At 44.8% G+C, this 15,376-nt stretch overlaps 1 protein-coding gene across 21 annotated transcripts in view; it reads right to left on the minus strand.

Annotated features, from left to right (window-relative positions):
• LOC105021842 (neuronal cell adhesion molecule) overlaps window positions 1-15,376 on the minus strand; it is an 85,155-nt gene that overhangs the window by 49,238 nt on the left and 20,541 nt on the right. Inside the window, exon 1 of one of the 21 annotated variants that reach the window (XM_010889795.3) lies at window positions 389-510. The exons of 19 other annotated variants lie outside the window; for them this stretch is intronic. The gene's annotated coding sequence lies outside the window, so the exon portion shown is untranslated. Of the gene's footprint in view, window positions 1-377; window positions 511-15,376 lie in introns of those variants that run through there. One more of the 21 variants, XM_010889793.3, reaches the window with a different exon arrangement.

Raw genomic sequence — 15,376 nt, forward strand, 5'->3', positions numbered from 1 at the left:
GCTCATTGTAGATTCTGCCTTCATTTTGTTAATCTGTGTCCGTGAAACCAGTGTATAACCGTGTGTAATGTCACAGAGAAATGCAAGATTGCAAATGCAAGCCTCAGATGACCAACCAACCACTCACAAACAGACTTCTTGTTTTATGACACAGTTCCCATAATCACAATTATTATTTCCATCCACCACACTGTTCATTAGCCTGAAAGGGCGAATACCATCTGCGTGACATAAACGCTACAAAGAAACACTGATGCGAGCCATGAAGACACACAGGACGCACAGAGACACACAGCATAACTGACGTTTTCACAACAAGTGTCAAAGTTGTCAAAAGATATAAAAGTCTCCAAGTACACATTGAGAGTTGACTTTACCTTTCTCCTACCTTTTGCTGCTCTCTGCGAGGACAAATGTCCCCAGTGAGTGTGTGAGTGTGTGAGGCAAAAAAATAAAGTTAGGTCCTCATACTCCCAGTGGCTCCTGCATTGTGTCTTTCTGATGTAACTAGCTCTACTAGAGTGATGGTGGGTGAGAGGGGGCCGGTTTCGCACACACACACACGCCTACCTCCCCCGCCCCTCGTTGCCTGGCCCTCCCCTGACCCTTCCTCACAGTGGGATTAAAACAACCTTTTGTCTATCTACAATAGGGGTTAAACATTTCCTGGTATCAAATGAACACTAGGCGAAAACATTCAGTTGCTGGGTCCTTCTTCCTCTGTCATCTGAATTCTGCCAAAATGTTTCTGGCAAGTCGCATAATTGGAAAATAACGGGGAAAGGATTCATACATTTGTAATGCAAAACAAATGTTACATTAAAATTGCATGGCACATTGACAATCAGGGAGTGTATGTCAAAATAACTGATAGCAACACCAGACAGCTCTGTCAACCAGCCTCACGCTGTGCTAAATAAATGAAAAGGCACCTGCCACAGTTTTCCGACCAGATTAAAAAAAATAGCCTCAAGGCAAAATGTAAACAAGTCATTCCATTCTCATCCAATCATCCAAGCTGAAGACAGCCTACAGAGAAGGTAAGGTAGCCCTTTACACTCAACAGATGTGCTGTGATACCTAATCCAGGGAAGTTGGTTTATTGGCCACTCCCCTCCGCTGCTATTATTGCCACCATTTAAAAGAATAGGCTTGAAAAAGCCTTTTGACATTTGTTAGCTATGGTCACAGCAAATAACAATAGTGAGAAAGATCCCTTTGAAAGAGTGACTATTCTCCATCCTCCCCAGTCCAGAATTGTCCCCGTCCGTTCACAAAAGCAGTGAAAATGTAACATAATCTGCCTCAAAGCTCTTTGTCCTTTGGCTAGGAACAATGATTCGGGATCTGAATTCAAGTGAACAAGCCGCGCCATCAACTTTACAGCTTAGTCCCAAGTCCTGGTCGTCCCAGAGGTGTAGCACGGACACTGGGGAGCAGCAAGTGATGGCACCACAGGGATCCAATATTGAGGAAGCACAGCCAATGGCACCAATAAGTGAGTACTGTTGCATGTTATCGTTAGCGGCATATTTTTGCCACCATATTACCAGGAAACCATTAGCACAGAGGTTCTCCCCACCACACCGGCCAAAACCAACCCACTGAGCTGAGCAAAATAATTTGAAAGATGTCTTTTCAACATCTATTCAATGTATTTTCAACTAGGAATATGTCTTTTCAACATCCTTTGCTCAGTGGGAAGGCAATGCACTGGAATGTAGGATCTATAGTCCGTTCCTCTTTTGATGAATGCAGCCTAATGCCGAGGTGGTGGTTATTTTCCACTGCTTCGCCGGCTGATAGCTTGATATTACAGTAAGACGACCCGCGGGTTTTTAGAGATCCGTCCAAAATGAATGAGATGCACTGGTATGTATCAACAGTCCATTTTATTCTGACCTCCATTTCACTGGGCTGAAACCGCAGTAGGTTTGCATGTATAGGTTTTTCACTGCTTCCTTGGTTGTGAGGAGAACCATCCCAAACCAAAGCACTGCAATGGAATGCAGATGGATGTACTGTACACTACAAACACATGGTAAAATGCCTGCTGCTCCCTATATAGTGCACTTCTTTGGGTCTTGGTGTTGGCACTATAGGGAGTAAGAAATAATAATTTATTGTAGAACTGATATAGCTTGGGAAGTTTCAATGGTTGTTAAGAGATCTGAAACCAATGTATTAGAGTGCAACAATTATATAATGTAGAATATAACTCCCATAATATAAAATAACTCCCATAATATAACCCCCATAACCGAATATAACTCCCTTAAAAGAATATAACTCCCATAACAGAATATAACTCCCATAACAGAATATAACTCCCATAACAGAATATTACTCCCTTAACAGAATATAACTCCCATAATATAAAACAACTCCCCATGATGGAATATAACTCCCCATAAAAGAATATAACTCCCATTACAGAATATAACACCCGTAATATAATATAACTCCCTTAAAGGAATATAACTCTCTTAAAGGAATTTAACTCCCATAACAGAGTATAACTCCATTAATAGAACATAACTTCCATAATATATAGTAGAACTCCCATAAAATAATAGAACCCCCTTAATAGAATATGCCTCCCTTAATATAATAGAACACCCTTAAAGAAATATAACTCCCCATACATGACTGAATATATTCTCCAAAGATCTCTCTGCCCGGCAGGAGACCTCATTAGCTGAGAGAATGAGTTATAAACCAAACAATTATTCATTCATTCATTCCTGTGTTCCAGAGTCTCCAGACAGCCCTCAGAAAGATGATTGATAGTTATGAGGTATGGATCATGAAATGAATTGAATGAAAGGAAGCCATATTTCATTGAATGTGCATGGTGATTGACCAGGTCTAATAGGAATTATTTCTGCACACTGACTCCGTTGAGCAGAAACACAGGGGTATCCCCGACAGCCTATTGGCACTTGAAACCTCACACTGCGTTGCCGTGGCCACCCTCCCTGGGCTTTGTCATAGCACCAATGGAAGCACAATATTTCAACGACAACTTTTAACTGAACAAAGTGCAGGCGTGCTCTGGACGGCTAGAGTCGTAGTAACAGTAATGCTTTATTTGGGGGGGGGGGGCGTGTTTGTGTGTGTGTGTGTGTGGTGGATGTATTTGCATGTGTACGTGCTTACGCGCATGTGTGTGTATGAGAGAGAGAGACAGAGAGAGAGAGCGGAGGAGAGATCCTTTGGGGTTCTCCATTCAGACATCTGAATGGGAGTGAAATATGATTGGCCTGGGGGGAGAATAAGGGGTGTGTCTCTGAAGAACGTTGACTAAGGCCTGGGGGCACTTGAAATACTTCAGCGTTGTCAAAGACAGACAGGAAAGACCAGTATACACACATTTAGGTATGCTTATGCTTTTTTTATTTTTTCATGGATTGTTGCTTCTCAGAATGGATTTTATCAAGTTTTTGTGGTGGTAAATTATCCATGAGCAGTAAACTAAAGTGATGAAAATGTATGAATGTCTCTCCTGGGTTGTAAATCCCACCCTTAGGGACACTTCTGTTGACCTTTATCACAATAGCTGTGGTGATAGCTAACAAACTCTTTCGTGATGACTGTCAACAACATGCCCTCCCCTCCTCCTGTGACAAAAACACTTTGAGGTGCCTATCCATCGGAATGACAATGCTGAGAAACTGTGTTCAGAACGGTCAGCTTTTAGATTTCCCTGGAGTTACCCGGGTGGCACTGATGACACAGGGGGACACCAGATTAGACAAAGATGCCGAGCTCTTAAGGGAATTTACATGAGTTACAGAAAGACGGCCGTCGGGGTGGGCACAACCGCTCTAAGGGCTTTTAAAACCAAACAGGACTCCTGGCCCCGCCTCCACACACTCACACATGCAGAGAACCCGCACACACACTTGGTGAAACCAGCAGCACATGTATTCAGACAGAATGGTCTGACTGGTTTCCATGGTGCTCACTGTCAGAGACTGAGGGTTAACCGGGAAAGAGACAGAGATGGAGAGAGGGACAGAGACAATGAGAGACCGGGATAGAGACAGCTGGAGAGAGGGACAGAGACAATGAGAAACAGGGAAAGAGACAGAGATGGAGAGGGGGACAGAGACAATGAGAGACAGGGACAGACAGAGATGGAGAGAGGGACAGAGACAATGAGAGACAGGAACAGACAGAGATGGAGAGAGGGACAGAGACAATGAGAGACAGGAACAGACAGAGATGGAGAGAGGGACAGAGACAATGAGAGACAGGGAAAGAGACAGAGATAGTTACAGAGGGGTACAGGGAGCCATGTAAAGCACAAAGAACACATAGAATATTTCTAAATAGGACAGATTTACCACCCACAGCCAGCAGACTAACCACTAAGGTTAAGAGCCTGTATTGTCCTGTATCGTATATCTCCACTCCAGTATCATATATCTCCACTCATGTATCGTATATCTCCATTCATGTATCGTATATCTCCACTCATGTATCGTATATCTCCACTCCTGTATCGTATATCTCCAATCCAGTATCGTATATCTCCAGTCCTGTATCGTATATCTCCAATCCAGTATCGTATATCTCCACTCCAGTATCGTATATCTCCAATCCAGTATCGTATATCTCAACTCCTGTATCGTATATCTCCACTCCTGTATCCTATATCTCCACTCATGTATTGTATATCTCCACTCCTGTATCGTATATCTCCAATCCAGTATCGTATATCTCCACTCATGTATCGTATATCTCCAATCCAGTATCGTATATCTCAACTCCTGTATCGTATATCTCCACTCCTGTATCGTATATCTCCACTCCTGTATCGTATATCTCCACTCATGTATTGTATATCTCCACTCCTGTATCGTATATCTCCAATCCAGTATCATATATCTCCACACCAGTATCGTATATCTCCATTCCTGTATCGTATATCTCCACTCATGTATTGTATATCTCCACTCCAGTATCGTATATCTTCACTCCAGTATCATATATTTTCACTCCAGTATCTTACATCTCCACTCCAGTATCGTATATCTCTACTCATGTATCGTAAATCTCCACTCCAGTAATGTATATCTCCAGTCAAATATCGTATATCACAATTCCTGCTTAACAACTACTGGAGACCTTTTAACCAGGGGACACATTTTCTAACCAGTTAATGTTTATGTTGAAGTTGTCCTGTTTAGAATAAAGCACCATTGATAAATAGTCAATTTGTCTGTAGCTTAGAAGTTAACTCAGGCAACCCACTCAGTTGGATAAAATATCATCCCACAAATGTAAATCCTGCAAACTCACTCAGGGCAGGGATTTATCCCTCTCTCTGTTAACCAACACACCAAAAGTATTAGTTTTCCACAGTTGCAGACCCTTCATGAGATTCTGGACAGTTCTTCTTCCGCAGAGCAGGGCTTTATGAGGTTCTGGATGGATGTCATTCACAGAGGGGCTTTATGAGGTTCTGGATGGATGTCATTCACGGAGGGGCTTCATGAGGTTCTGGCCTGGACATCATCCACAGAGAGGGGCTTCATGAGGTTCTGGACTGGACATCATCCACAGAGAGTTGCTTAATGAGGTTCTGGACTGAACATCCTCCACAGAGGGGGACTATATGAGGTTCTGGACTGGACATCATCCACAGAGGGGGACTATATGAGGTTCTGGACTGGACATCAACCACAGAGAGTTGCTTAATGAGGTTCTGGACTGAACATCCTCCACAGAGGGGGACTATATGAGGTCCTGGACTGGACATCATCCACAGAGAGTGCCGGTGGCCTGCCATCCCCATGGCCCTGCAGTAGGTGACAACACTGCTAACGTTGTAATGGAATGAGAGGAGGGGCAACAACCTCCTGGCAGTGGAAGTAACACAACAGACATTTTGTCATTTGAAAGCTTTACTAAAATGCCATAAGACACACTGTCTCAAATAACGGCCCAGTGGCAGGTCTGCTTGTACCATCTTGCCAGCTCCTGTGGTGACAGCCACGGCTGGTTTCAGACCGCTCCGACACACACCACATGGTACCACGGGGAGATACTCTGCCCAGTGTTTCCTGTCCTCTGTGTTTGGTGAAGAGCTTGTCCTCAGATCTGTGAGCACCGCGGAACACACACTGGGGACATGGAAGTGTTCCAACTGACGTGTCGGCGGCAACACACAGCGGAGGGGAGGGAGATTACACACACACACAATCTACTACAGCACCACCCAGGTTGGAAGGAGACAGCCTGCAAAACATGCTGCATACTGACACCACCATAAGAAGACCAGCCCTGGTCCAGAGAGAACAGATGTACTGTATGTGTGGATGCGTGCATGCATGTATGTGTGTGTGTTTGTAACTGTACTTCCTATCTTCGGTTTAGGGTTTATGTTTGAGAGTTTGAGATTTGGCTTAGGGATAATGTCAGAAGAACAGAATGTGTCCCAACAGAACACACCTATCTCCCAACAGAACAGACCTATCTCCCAACAGAACACACCAACTCCCAACAGAACAGACCTATATCCCAACAGAACACACCAACTCCCAACAGAACAGACCTATCTCCCAACAGGACACACCAACTCCCAACAGAACAGACCTATCTCCCAACAGGACACACCAACTCCCAACAGAACAGACCTATATCCCCACAGAACACACCTATCTCCCAACAGAACAGACCTATATCCCAACAGAACACAACTATCTCCCAACAGAACAGACCTATCTCCCAACAGAACACACCAACTCCCAACAGAACAGACCTATCTCCCAACAGAAAACACCCATCTCATTACAGAACAGACCTATCTCCCAACAGAAAACACCCATCTCATTACAGAACAGACCTATCTCCCAACAGAACACACCAACTCCCAACAGAACTGACCTATCTCCCAACAGAACTGACCTATCTCCCAACAGAACTGACCTATCTCCCAACAGAACACACCAACTCCCAACAGAACTGACCTATCTCCCAACAGAAATGACCTATCTCCCAACAGAACTGACCTATCTCCCAACAGATTACACCAACTCCCAACAGAACACACCAACTCCCCACAGAACAGACCTACTCCCAACAGAACATGCCTATCTCCCAACAGAACATGCCTATCTCCCAACAGAACATGCCTATCTCCCAACAGAACATGCCTATCTCTCAACAGAACATGCCTATCTCCCAACAGAACATGCCTATCTCCCAACAGAACATGCCTATCTCTCAACAGAACATGCCTATCTCTCAACAGAACATGCCTATCTCCCAACAGAACACACCTATCTCCCAACAGAACATACATATCTCCCAACAGAACACACCTATCGCCCAACAGAACACACCTATTCCCAACAGAACACACCTATCTCCTAACAGAACACACCTATCGCCCAACAGAACACACCTATTCCCAACAGAACACACCTAACTCCCAACAGAACACACCTATTTCGTAACAGAACAGACCTTTCTCCCAAAAGAAAATTTGAATCTAATCAAATCAATGGAACACACCTATCTTCTAATGGAACACACTTATCTCCTAATGAAACACAACTCTTCATTGGAGTGTCTAAGATCAACAAAAACACACTGAAAGGAGAATAAAGGACGAATGGTGCTACCTTATCTTTATCTTGAAACAGGCATCATGCTGAAGATTGTGTGTTTGTGACAACAGGGGGGAAATTCATTTTCTCCCCTCACCTCCTGCTTCTCCTGTGTAGCCAGCAATCACACCACCTGTCCCCATTCCTCCTTACAACAGTTTCCATACACACACAAAAAACATACTTGTGTGCACATACATTTCAGTGTAAATGGGACACATTCAAAGAAAGGGCACAACCTGTGTAACCTTGAAAACCGAGCATAACTATTCAGGCTGCGAAGCTGGAATCCTAATGGAGGTTTGGTGTATTTGGCGACGAAACCTTTCACGACCCCAAAACTGGTAAAGGATATTAATCACCACAGTTGTCAGGGGACCTCTATGTAAAAGCCTTTGACTCTGAGGCAAGAGGCACAGAAGTAAACATCTTTTGGTCCTTGAAAAGCACTATGTGGTTTTATTATTCATACTACTCAACACATTCCACACAGTAAGGTAGAAAAGTTGGCAAAGTAAAACATTTAAATATATATTATAATATGGAGTCCAAGTATTTGTACTAAGTATTTATATTGCAACTAATGCGCAATGTTTTTTGATGGGGAAAACTCTGAGAAACAAAAGGAGCTGAGAAACAGATGGATTTGAGGAAGACTGGTAAGGAGTGAAAGAGATGAACACGGCAAATGAGAGAGAGGGGGGAGATTTCCAAAGAGGGTGTGGGAGGGGTTAGGGAAAGGAGATGGAGGGATGGTGAGAGAGAGAGAGAAAAAGAGAATAGAAAGGTGAGGGGGAAGGAGTGAAAGAGAGGGAGAGATGAGAGAGTGCCAAGCAGGGAAAGGGATTGAGAGGGGGAGTGGGAGTGGGAGTGGGAGATGGGTATGGAAGGGAGTGAGAGAAAAGGGGAGTGAGAGTTAGGGGGAGCAAGAGAGTGAGGGGGAAAGGGGGAGGGGGAGATCGGGTGGTGAAGGGAGAGAGTGGTAGTGAAGGGAAGAGGGGGACAGGCAAGCATTATGGAGCCTGAAAAATATGTCGTATGCAGGGCCTGACCTGCTCTGCTCTCAACCCGTATCCAGCCCAGTGGAGGATCACAAGAGTGGACCGGCCCAAGCCTGACCAGGCAGATTGACTGGGGACACAGCCAGACCCTCTCCTGTTTCATCTGTCCACTACCTCCATGCTCCGGTGGCCCACACACATAGATCCCTGACCGGCAGCCTGGCTGGCCGGGACACTGCCAACTGCCAACCCTCCAGGCTCTCCACAGTCCTCTGTCCCCAGTCCTCTATCATCAGTCCCCCCCAGTCCTCTGTCCCCAGTCCTCTATCATCAGTCCACAGGCCTCTATCATGAGCCCACAGTCCTCTGTCCCCAGTCCTTTATCATCAGTCCCCAGTCCTCTATCATCAGTCCCCAGTTCTCCATCATCAGTCCACAGGACTCAGTCCTCGGTCCTCTATTATCAGACCACAGTCTTCTCTCCCTAGTCCACTATCATCAGTCCTCTATCCCCAGTTCTTGATTCCCCAGTCCATGATACCCAGTCCTTTATCCCCAGTCCTCTCTATCCCCTGTCCTCTATCCTCTCTTTTGGTCAGTGGAGGGAGACCAGACAGATTAGAGGCCAGCCCTGAGGAGGGTCCTCAAGCCCCCTTCCAGACTCCCTGGTCCAGGTGACAGAGCAAGGAGAACAGGATGATATCACCACCAGACACCCAGCAGTCTGAGCTCTAACAACACATTGAACCGGGAGGGGCAGGTCACTGACACAACACCCCAGGCTGAGATGTAGAGAGAGAGAAATGAGAGAGTGAGAGAGGATTACCTATTCCATACTAGACAAGACAGTGTATTTTACTATTGTGTGTGTAGATATGTGTGTGCGTTTGTGTGTGTGTGTGTGTTTGTGTGTATGTGTGTTGGTAGTTGGTATCTAATGGATGAACATGCTGTCATTACTTTACCATGAGGAAGCTTGTCATGTGCGGTTTAATTACAGCACTGCAAGTGCAGTCACCCGAAACACACACAGACACACACACCTGTCTACACCGTAGATTAGATGTACACAGTATCAATAATTCACGCACCCCCTCTGATAGGCACAGCATTATCCCTCTTGTGACTGAGTGTTGAACCAGCAACTTTGGTGACACCCATCCTAAATGACACCCTATTCCACATATACTGCACTGCTAGGCTCCTTAAGTATGACACCCTATTCCACATATACCGCACTGTTAGAGTCCTTAAGTATGACACCCTATTCCCCATATACTGCACTGCTAGGCTCCTTAAGTATGACACCCTATTTCCCATATTCTGCACTGCTAGGCTCCTTAAGTATGACACCCTATTTCCCATATTCTGCACTGCTAGGCTCCTTAAGTATGACACCCTATTTCCCATATTCTGCACTGCTAGGCTCCTTAAGTATGACACCCTATTCCACATATACCGCACTGCTAGTATATGTGTGACACCCTATTCCCCATATACTGCACTGCTAGGGTCATTAAGTATGACACCCTATTCCACATATACCGCACTGTTAGAGTCCTTAAGTATGACACCCTATTCCACATATACCGCACTGCTAGGGTCATTAAGTATGACACCCTATTCCCCATATAGTGCACTGCTAGGGTCATTAAGTGTGACACCCTATTCCACATATACCGCACTGTTAGAGTCCTTAAATATGACACCCTATTCCCCATATACTGCACTGCTAGGGTCCTTAAGTATGACACCTTATTTCCCATATACTGCACTGCTAGGGTCATTAAGTATGACACCCTATTCCCCATATACTGCACTGCTAGGGTCATTAAGTATGACACCCTATTCCCCATATACTGCACTGCTAGGGTCCTTAAATATGGCAAAATGAAAGGAACATACATTTGGGGAGGTGACAGCGTTACAGTTAAATCACCTGGTTAGAATAGAGGGCAATGTATTGTTCTACCTCAGTGAAAGATGCTCATTAATACTGGGTTAAAGTTAGGTTTAGAGTTAGGTAAACCTTTTTTTTAATAGTACTAAATTGCAGGTCCTCACTTTGACAGTAAAACCTATGTTTGTGTGTGTGTGTCTCACCACCGGCTTAACACAACACCATGACAACAGCATTGCAGAGAACAGAGGAAGCAGCACCAAGTAGTGCTATTAATAGACCACACCTTGAATAAAACAATGTCCAGCCATGCCAGAGCTTTCAATAATAAAACCATGTCCAGCCCTACCTGGGTTTTCAATAGTAAAACCATGTCCAGCCCTACCTGGGTTTTCAATAGTAAAACCATGTCCAGCCCTACCTGGGTTTTCAATAGTAAAACCATGTCCAGCCCTACCTGGGTTTTCAATAGTAAAACCATGTCCAGCCCTACCTGGGTTTTCAATAGTAAAACCATGTCCAGCCCTACCTGGGTTTTCAATAGTAAAACCATGTCCAGCCCTACCTGGGTTTTCAATAGTAAAACCATGTCCAGCCCTACCTGGGTTTTCAATAGTAAAACCATGTCTAGCCCTACCTGGGTTTTCAAATTTGGTTCACACAGAGATACATCACAGGACCGGTCTTGAGACAGGTTCCTCACTCAAAGGAAAGCTTTGAGTAAGGAACAGAAGCGTTCAATTTGCAGTGGTCTCTTAATTTTAACCCTCACTCAAAACCTTCCTTTTCGACTTTTTTGGAAAGGAAGTGGTCTCTTAGTTTTTTCTGGAGCTGAACGTTGGACATGGTTCTATTATTGGTTTTATTATCAGTCAGACAGATATAGTAAATACACTGCTGTTCTCATTCAGCTGTCCCGTGTCTCCTTCTATGCTGTGGATGAGATAGCTTTTCCCTGTTCTGCCGAGGAGCTGGGCCAGCCGCAGGCCAATACAACACGTGAAAGGCAGGAAAATGCACATTTGCTCCACTGTTTTTGTTCAATCAACTATTGTTAGTAACCCATCACACCCGGCTGATTAGATATGCCAAAACTGAGTTATGGTACGAGGGTGGCGGCCTTTTTGGATGTTGTTTCATTTTAGACTGATGAAATAAGCTACACATTATTTTTTATCTGCTTCCCTCTTTCTGTTGATGTTTAACAATAAGATTTCTTTGTAATACAGAACAGAGCAATATTGATAACTATGAATTTTGGTCCCTAGAATGACTGGGTCCAAAATGGCTTCTTATTCCCCTTTATTTGGGACAAATGGGCATAAAAATAAACTTTGGACTGGAGCAATGGATTCCAATGTTTACTCTCGCTAAACTTGTCAGCTCACATCACCATCTGCTTTTTGCAGTCAAAAAGCCATTGGATATTGATCATGAAGTCCCATTTGCACTTTGTACCAACCTCTCATAGTAAAACACACAGTAGTGGATTCCTTTACAAGGTTTTATTGAACTGGTGCCAGGGCACTATTGCTACAGTGTATGGTTGAATACGTTAATGGTGCTACCAATTACCATTACAATAACAGATTGGACCGACAGGCAGGAAGCGTAAGGTCTGCTTACTAGATTACTGACACAGCAACTTAGCCTAGATGTTAACAAATCACTACTGCATTGTTATTTGAAGAGTTCTGAGGAGCTCCGAGAGGAAGCTTAGATTTATCTAGAATAACGTGTCCAGTTCACCAGTAACAGTGTGTGAGTGTTTGGGGTCACAGACCGTTTATTTAGGGGAGCTGGAAAGTAACAATTGTGCTTTTCTCTGCAAATCTGCATAATTATTGAGGTTAATTCCACCAATAACACACGCTGCAGAGTGCCATTGTCCTGCTGGATAATACGCCTGCCACTGAGAATACATTAACGTTACATATTATAAGGTTGTTACAAAGCCAGGAGACAGACAGATAAAATGCCAGGGGTCATCTAATCTCTGAGGGACAAATAGACTAGGAGAATGACATCAACACTTGGGTGGTGCTGTTTTTTTTCTGACAACATCATCGTTATTTGAATGGAGCCTGACGAGCGGTTAACAGCAAAATGTCCTCCCCACGAGATTGAACGGTTCCTGGAAGAGACGATCTAAACACTTGGGTAACTTTGAGAGACAACTGCCTTTCTATTTGAATGCAGTCAGGCCTGAGCTGAGCTCTCCCAGTAATAGTATTTCTGTGGCGTCTGTGCTACATGCTCAGTGATCCAGATAGAGTAGCGGGAAGGCAGGAAGCCCGTCTCCACTCTCCACTCCCCTGCAGAATCAGTTCATTTGCGCAACCTGCTACCACTGCAGTCTCTAGCAGGAGGCTGTACCTCCCACTGTGCCGAAAACAATCTGCCGGGACATCTTAAATGCCAGGGAGCCAAGCAGTCCTGTGTATTTATCCTGTCTGGTGGTGGCTGTCATGTAAAATAATAGCAGATACAACATTTTGACAATGACAAAATGGAAACATGGGTTTGGTTTCACAGACCATGTCTATGTGGCGTGTAGGTGAACATACGTGACCCCTCAATCTGTCAACTCTAGACATGACTGACATGATGTGTGTGCTTACCATGACTAACGCGCAGGTGGTGAATAATGAGGAGGACCAGGTGGGACACCTAAGAGCCCCTTGACAGATCCCAGCCATCGGGGCCTTGGTGTCCAGCCAGGTCTGGAGTGGCCGGTACCTCTAAAAGGAGTGGTACTGCCCTCTTAAGCCCCTCAGACCTCTCTCCTGGAGTGGTCAAACACCTCACACCTCCACGGCTTTGGTCAGTCTGGCCAGGTCTCAAATGGCTTGGCTGAAATCAACCTCCCGTCATTGAGTCTACCCCTTTTCAAAGCTGGCTCACCAGTTCTCCCTGAGTGGCCAGTTAGCCAAATCCAGCTTTGCTTGGAGACGTCCCAAGGCCTTTAGACTGCCGCTGTAGAAGTCCACCCCATGAGTCCAGCAGGGTAAATATTAGTCCCCTTAACTTGGTCTGAAGGGTTGTCACAGCACTCACATCGCAACAAGTCGTTAAGCCAGACAACACTGAATACCCTAGCCTCAAAACAAGGGGAGTCGTTTCAACTGGCTCCAAACAAATACTACAGAGAACAGGTACTAGTCACACAAAGGAGGCTAATTGTTTAACTGGAGGGCATGTTGTCACTCCTGCTAAGCCATCTGTCTTCATGTGGTTTGGGGGAGCTTTCAGCTCCTTGTTCTGTTGACTCTTTGAGTGAGACAATCCTAAAAGCTGTGAGTCTTTTTAGATCCCCAAGTTCCAGGAGCACCTGGCAGAGTAAAAGTGCACTGAAGCCATGAAAATCCTTGGTATTCTAAAAAGTAAGAACGAGAGTATTTCTCATAAAATACCCCAGAAACTGAAATTAACTAAAGTAAAAATTTAACTACAGATCCACACCAGTGCTAATCATTTCGATAGGAAGCTGGACTAGCAACCTGATTTCCCGCAGGGACTAAGAATGATTTTACACTACAATAGTTTTATTTAGATGAATACAATTTTGTTGCCACATTTGCATCAGAGATTAAAAAAATATATATATATTGGGTAAACAAGTGAAAAAGTCAATTGTCACATGTCACCTTCCCAGGTGTTCGACAGATCCTCAATGCTGCGGTCTAAAGACAATGCCTTGCTCGTTGTGTATTGGGGTGTATTAGAGTGGAATTAACCAGGTAGGAAGAAATCATTCGGGCATTGAAAAGCACCTAAAAACATCACACATTGGTACCCTAGTCTAATATCACCAGCAACAGCACTTGTTCGACGTCGATCTCCATGTCAGTTACCAGGTAATCTACATTGTCAGTTGAGTTAACACACCTGCCAGGTCAGCGGTCAGTGCAGCACGATCATGTATTGAGTCATACAGCACAGCGGGAGTAACTTGTAGCTAGTGTAAATTGTGTACATTTTATTTACATATAACGATAATCTTATTTGAATGAAACTGTAGTCACGACAATTGTTGTAGCGTAAACAGGCCTCAAAACAAAGAGTACCTCAGCGTAAAGACATTGCGTTTGTCTGTTCTACTGCTTTACAGTCCTACAGAGAGAACAAAGCAGTATGACAATCTGTACATCTGTACAAAATCTCATAGAATGTAATATGACATTGGCCAGTTGAAATAATGCAGGCATTCTACTTTTAGGGCAGATTTTAAGTGGACAAAAACTGACAAAAAGCTTCCCGTATTTCCCTAAGTGCTGACAGGCTCATTCTCAGCCATGGTAATCTCTGAACACAAAAAATATCCCCGGCCCTCATTCGTCCATCCTGAATAGTCCGGATCAGCACTTTAACACTGAATTTCCTCTCAACCGCAGAGCGATCACAATACTTGACTGGGAGTTGCCCGCGCTCTGCCGGGGCTGTTACCCCGTCACAAATGCCCCACTACTCCATTTAGTGCACTACTCCATCCCCAAGGGCTTTAGTCAAAAGTGGTGCACTGCACACGGACTGGAGGGTCATTTGTGACGCAGGCCCAGCCTCCATTGGGACCTGGCACTCTCACTACGATAGAGGGGGGGGGGGGGGGGTGGGCGTGTGTCAGAATGGCCCACACAGTGATAGGCATCCTGACCCGGTGGGTCTTTCTCATGGTAAACAGGCTGGGAGGGCTCGGCTTTGTGTCACGGCAATACAGCATCTGCTTTATGGCATGGAAAAAATGCATTGTCCCTGGGGAGAGGAGAAAGGAGCCATTGATGATGACCGTGGATGACCGTGGAGCAGTGGGGGTCTTGACCGTGACACAGACTGGCCGGTGGCGGTGGGTGGCAGTC

The sequence above is a fragment of the Esox lucius genome, chromosome 19, assembly GCF_011004845.1.
Source record: "Esox lucius isolate fEsoLuc1 chromosome 19, fEsoLuc1.pri, whole genome shotgun sequence".
In the NCBI taxonomy this organism is placed as follows: Eukaryota; Metazoa; Chordata; class Actinopteri; order Esociformes; family Esocidae; genus Esox; species Esox lucius.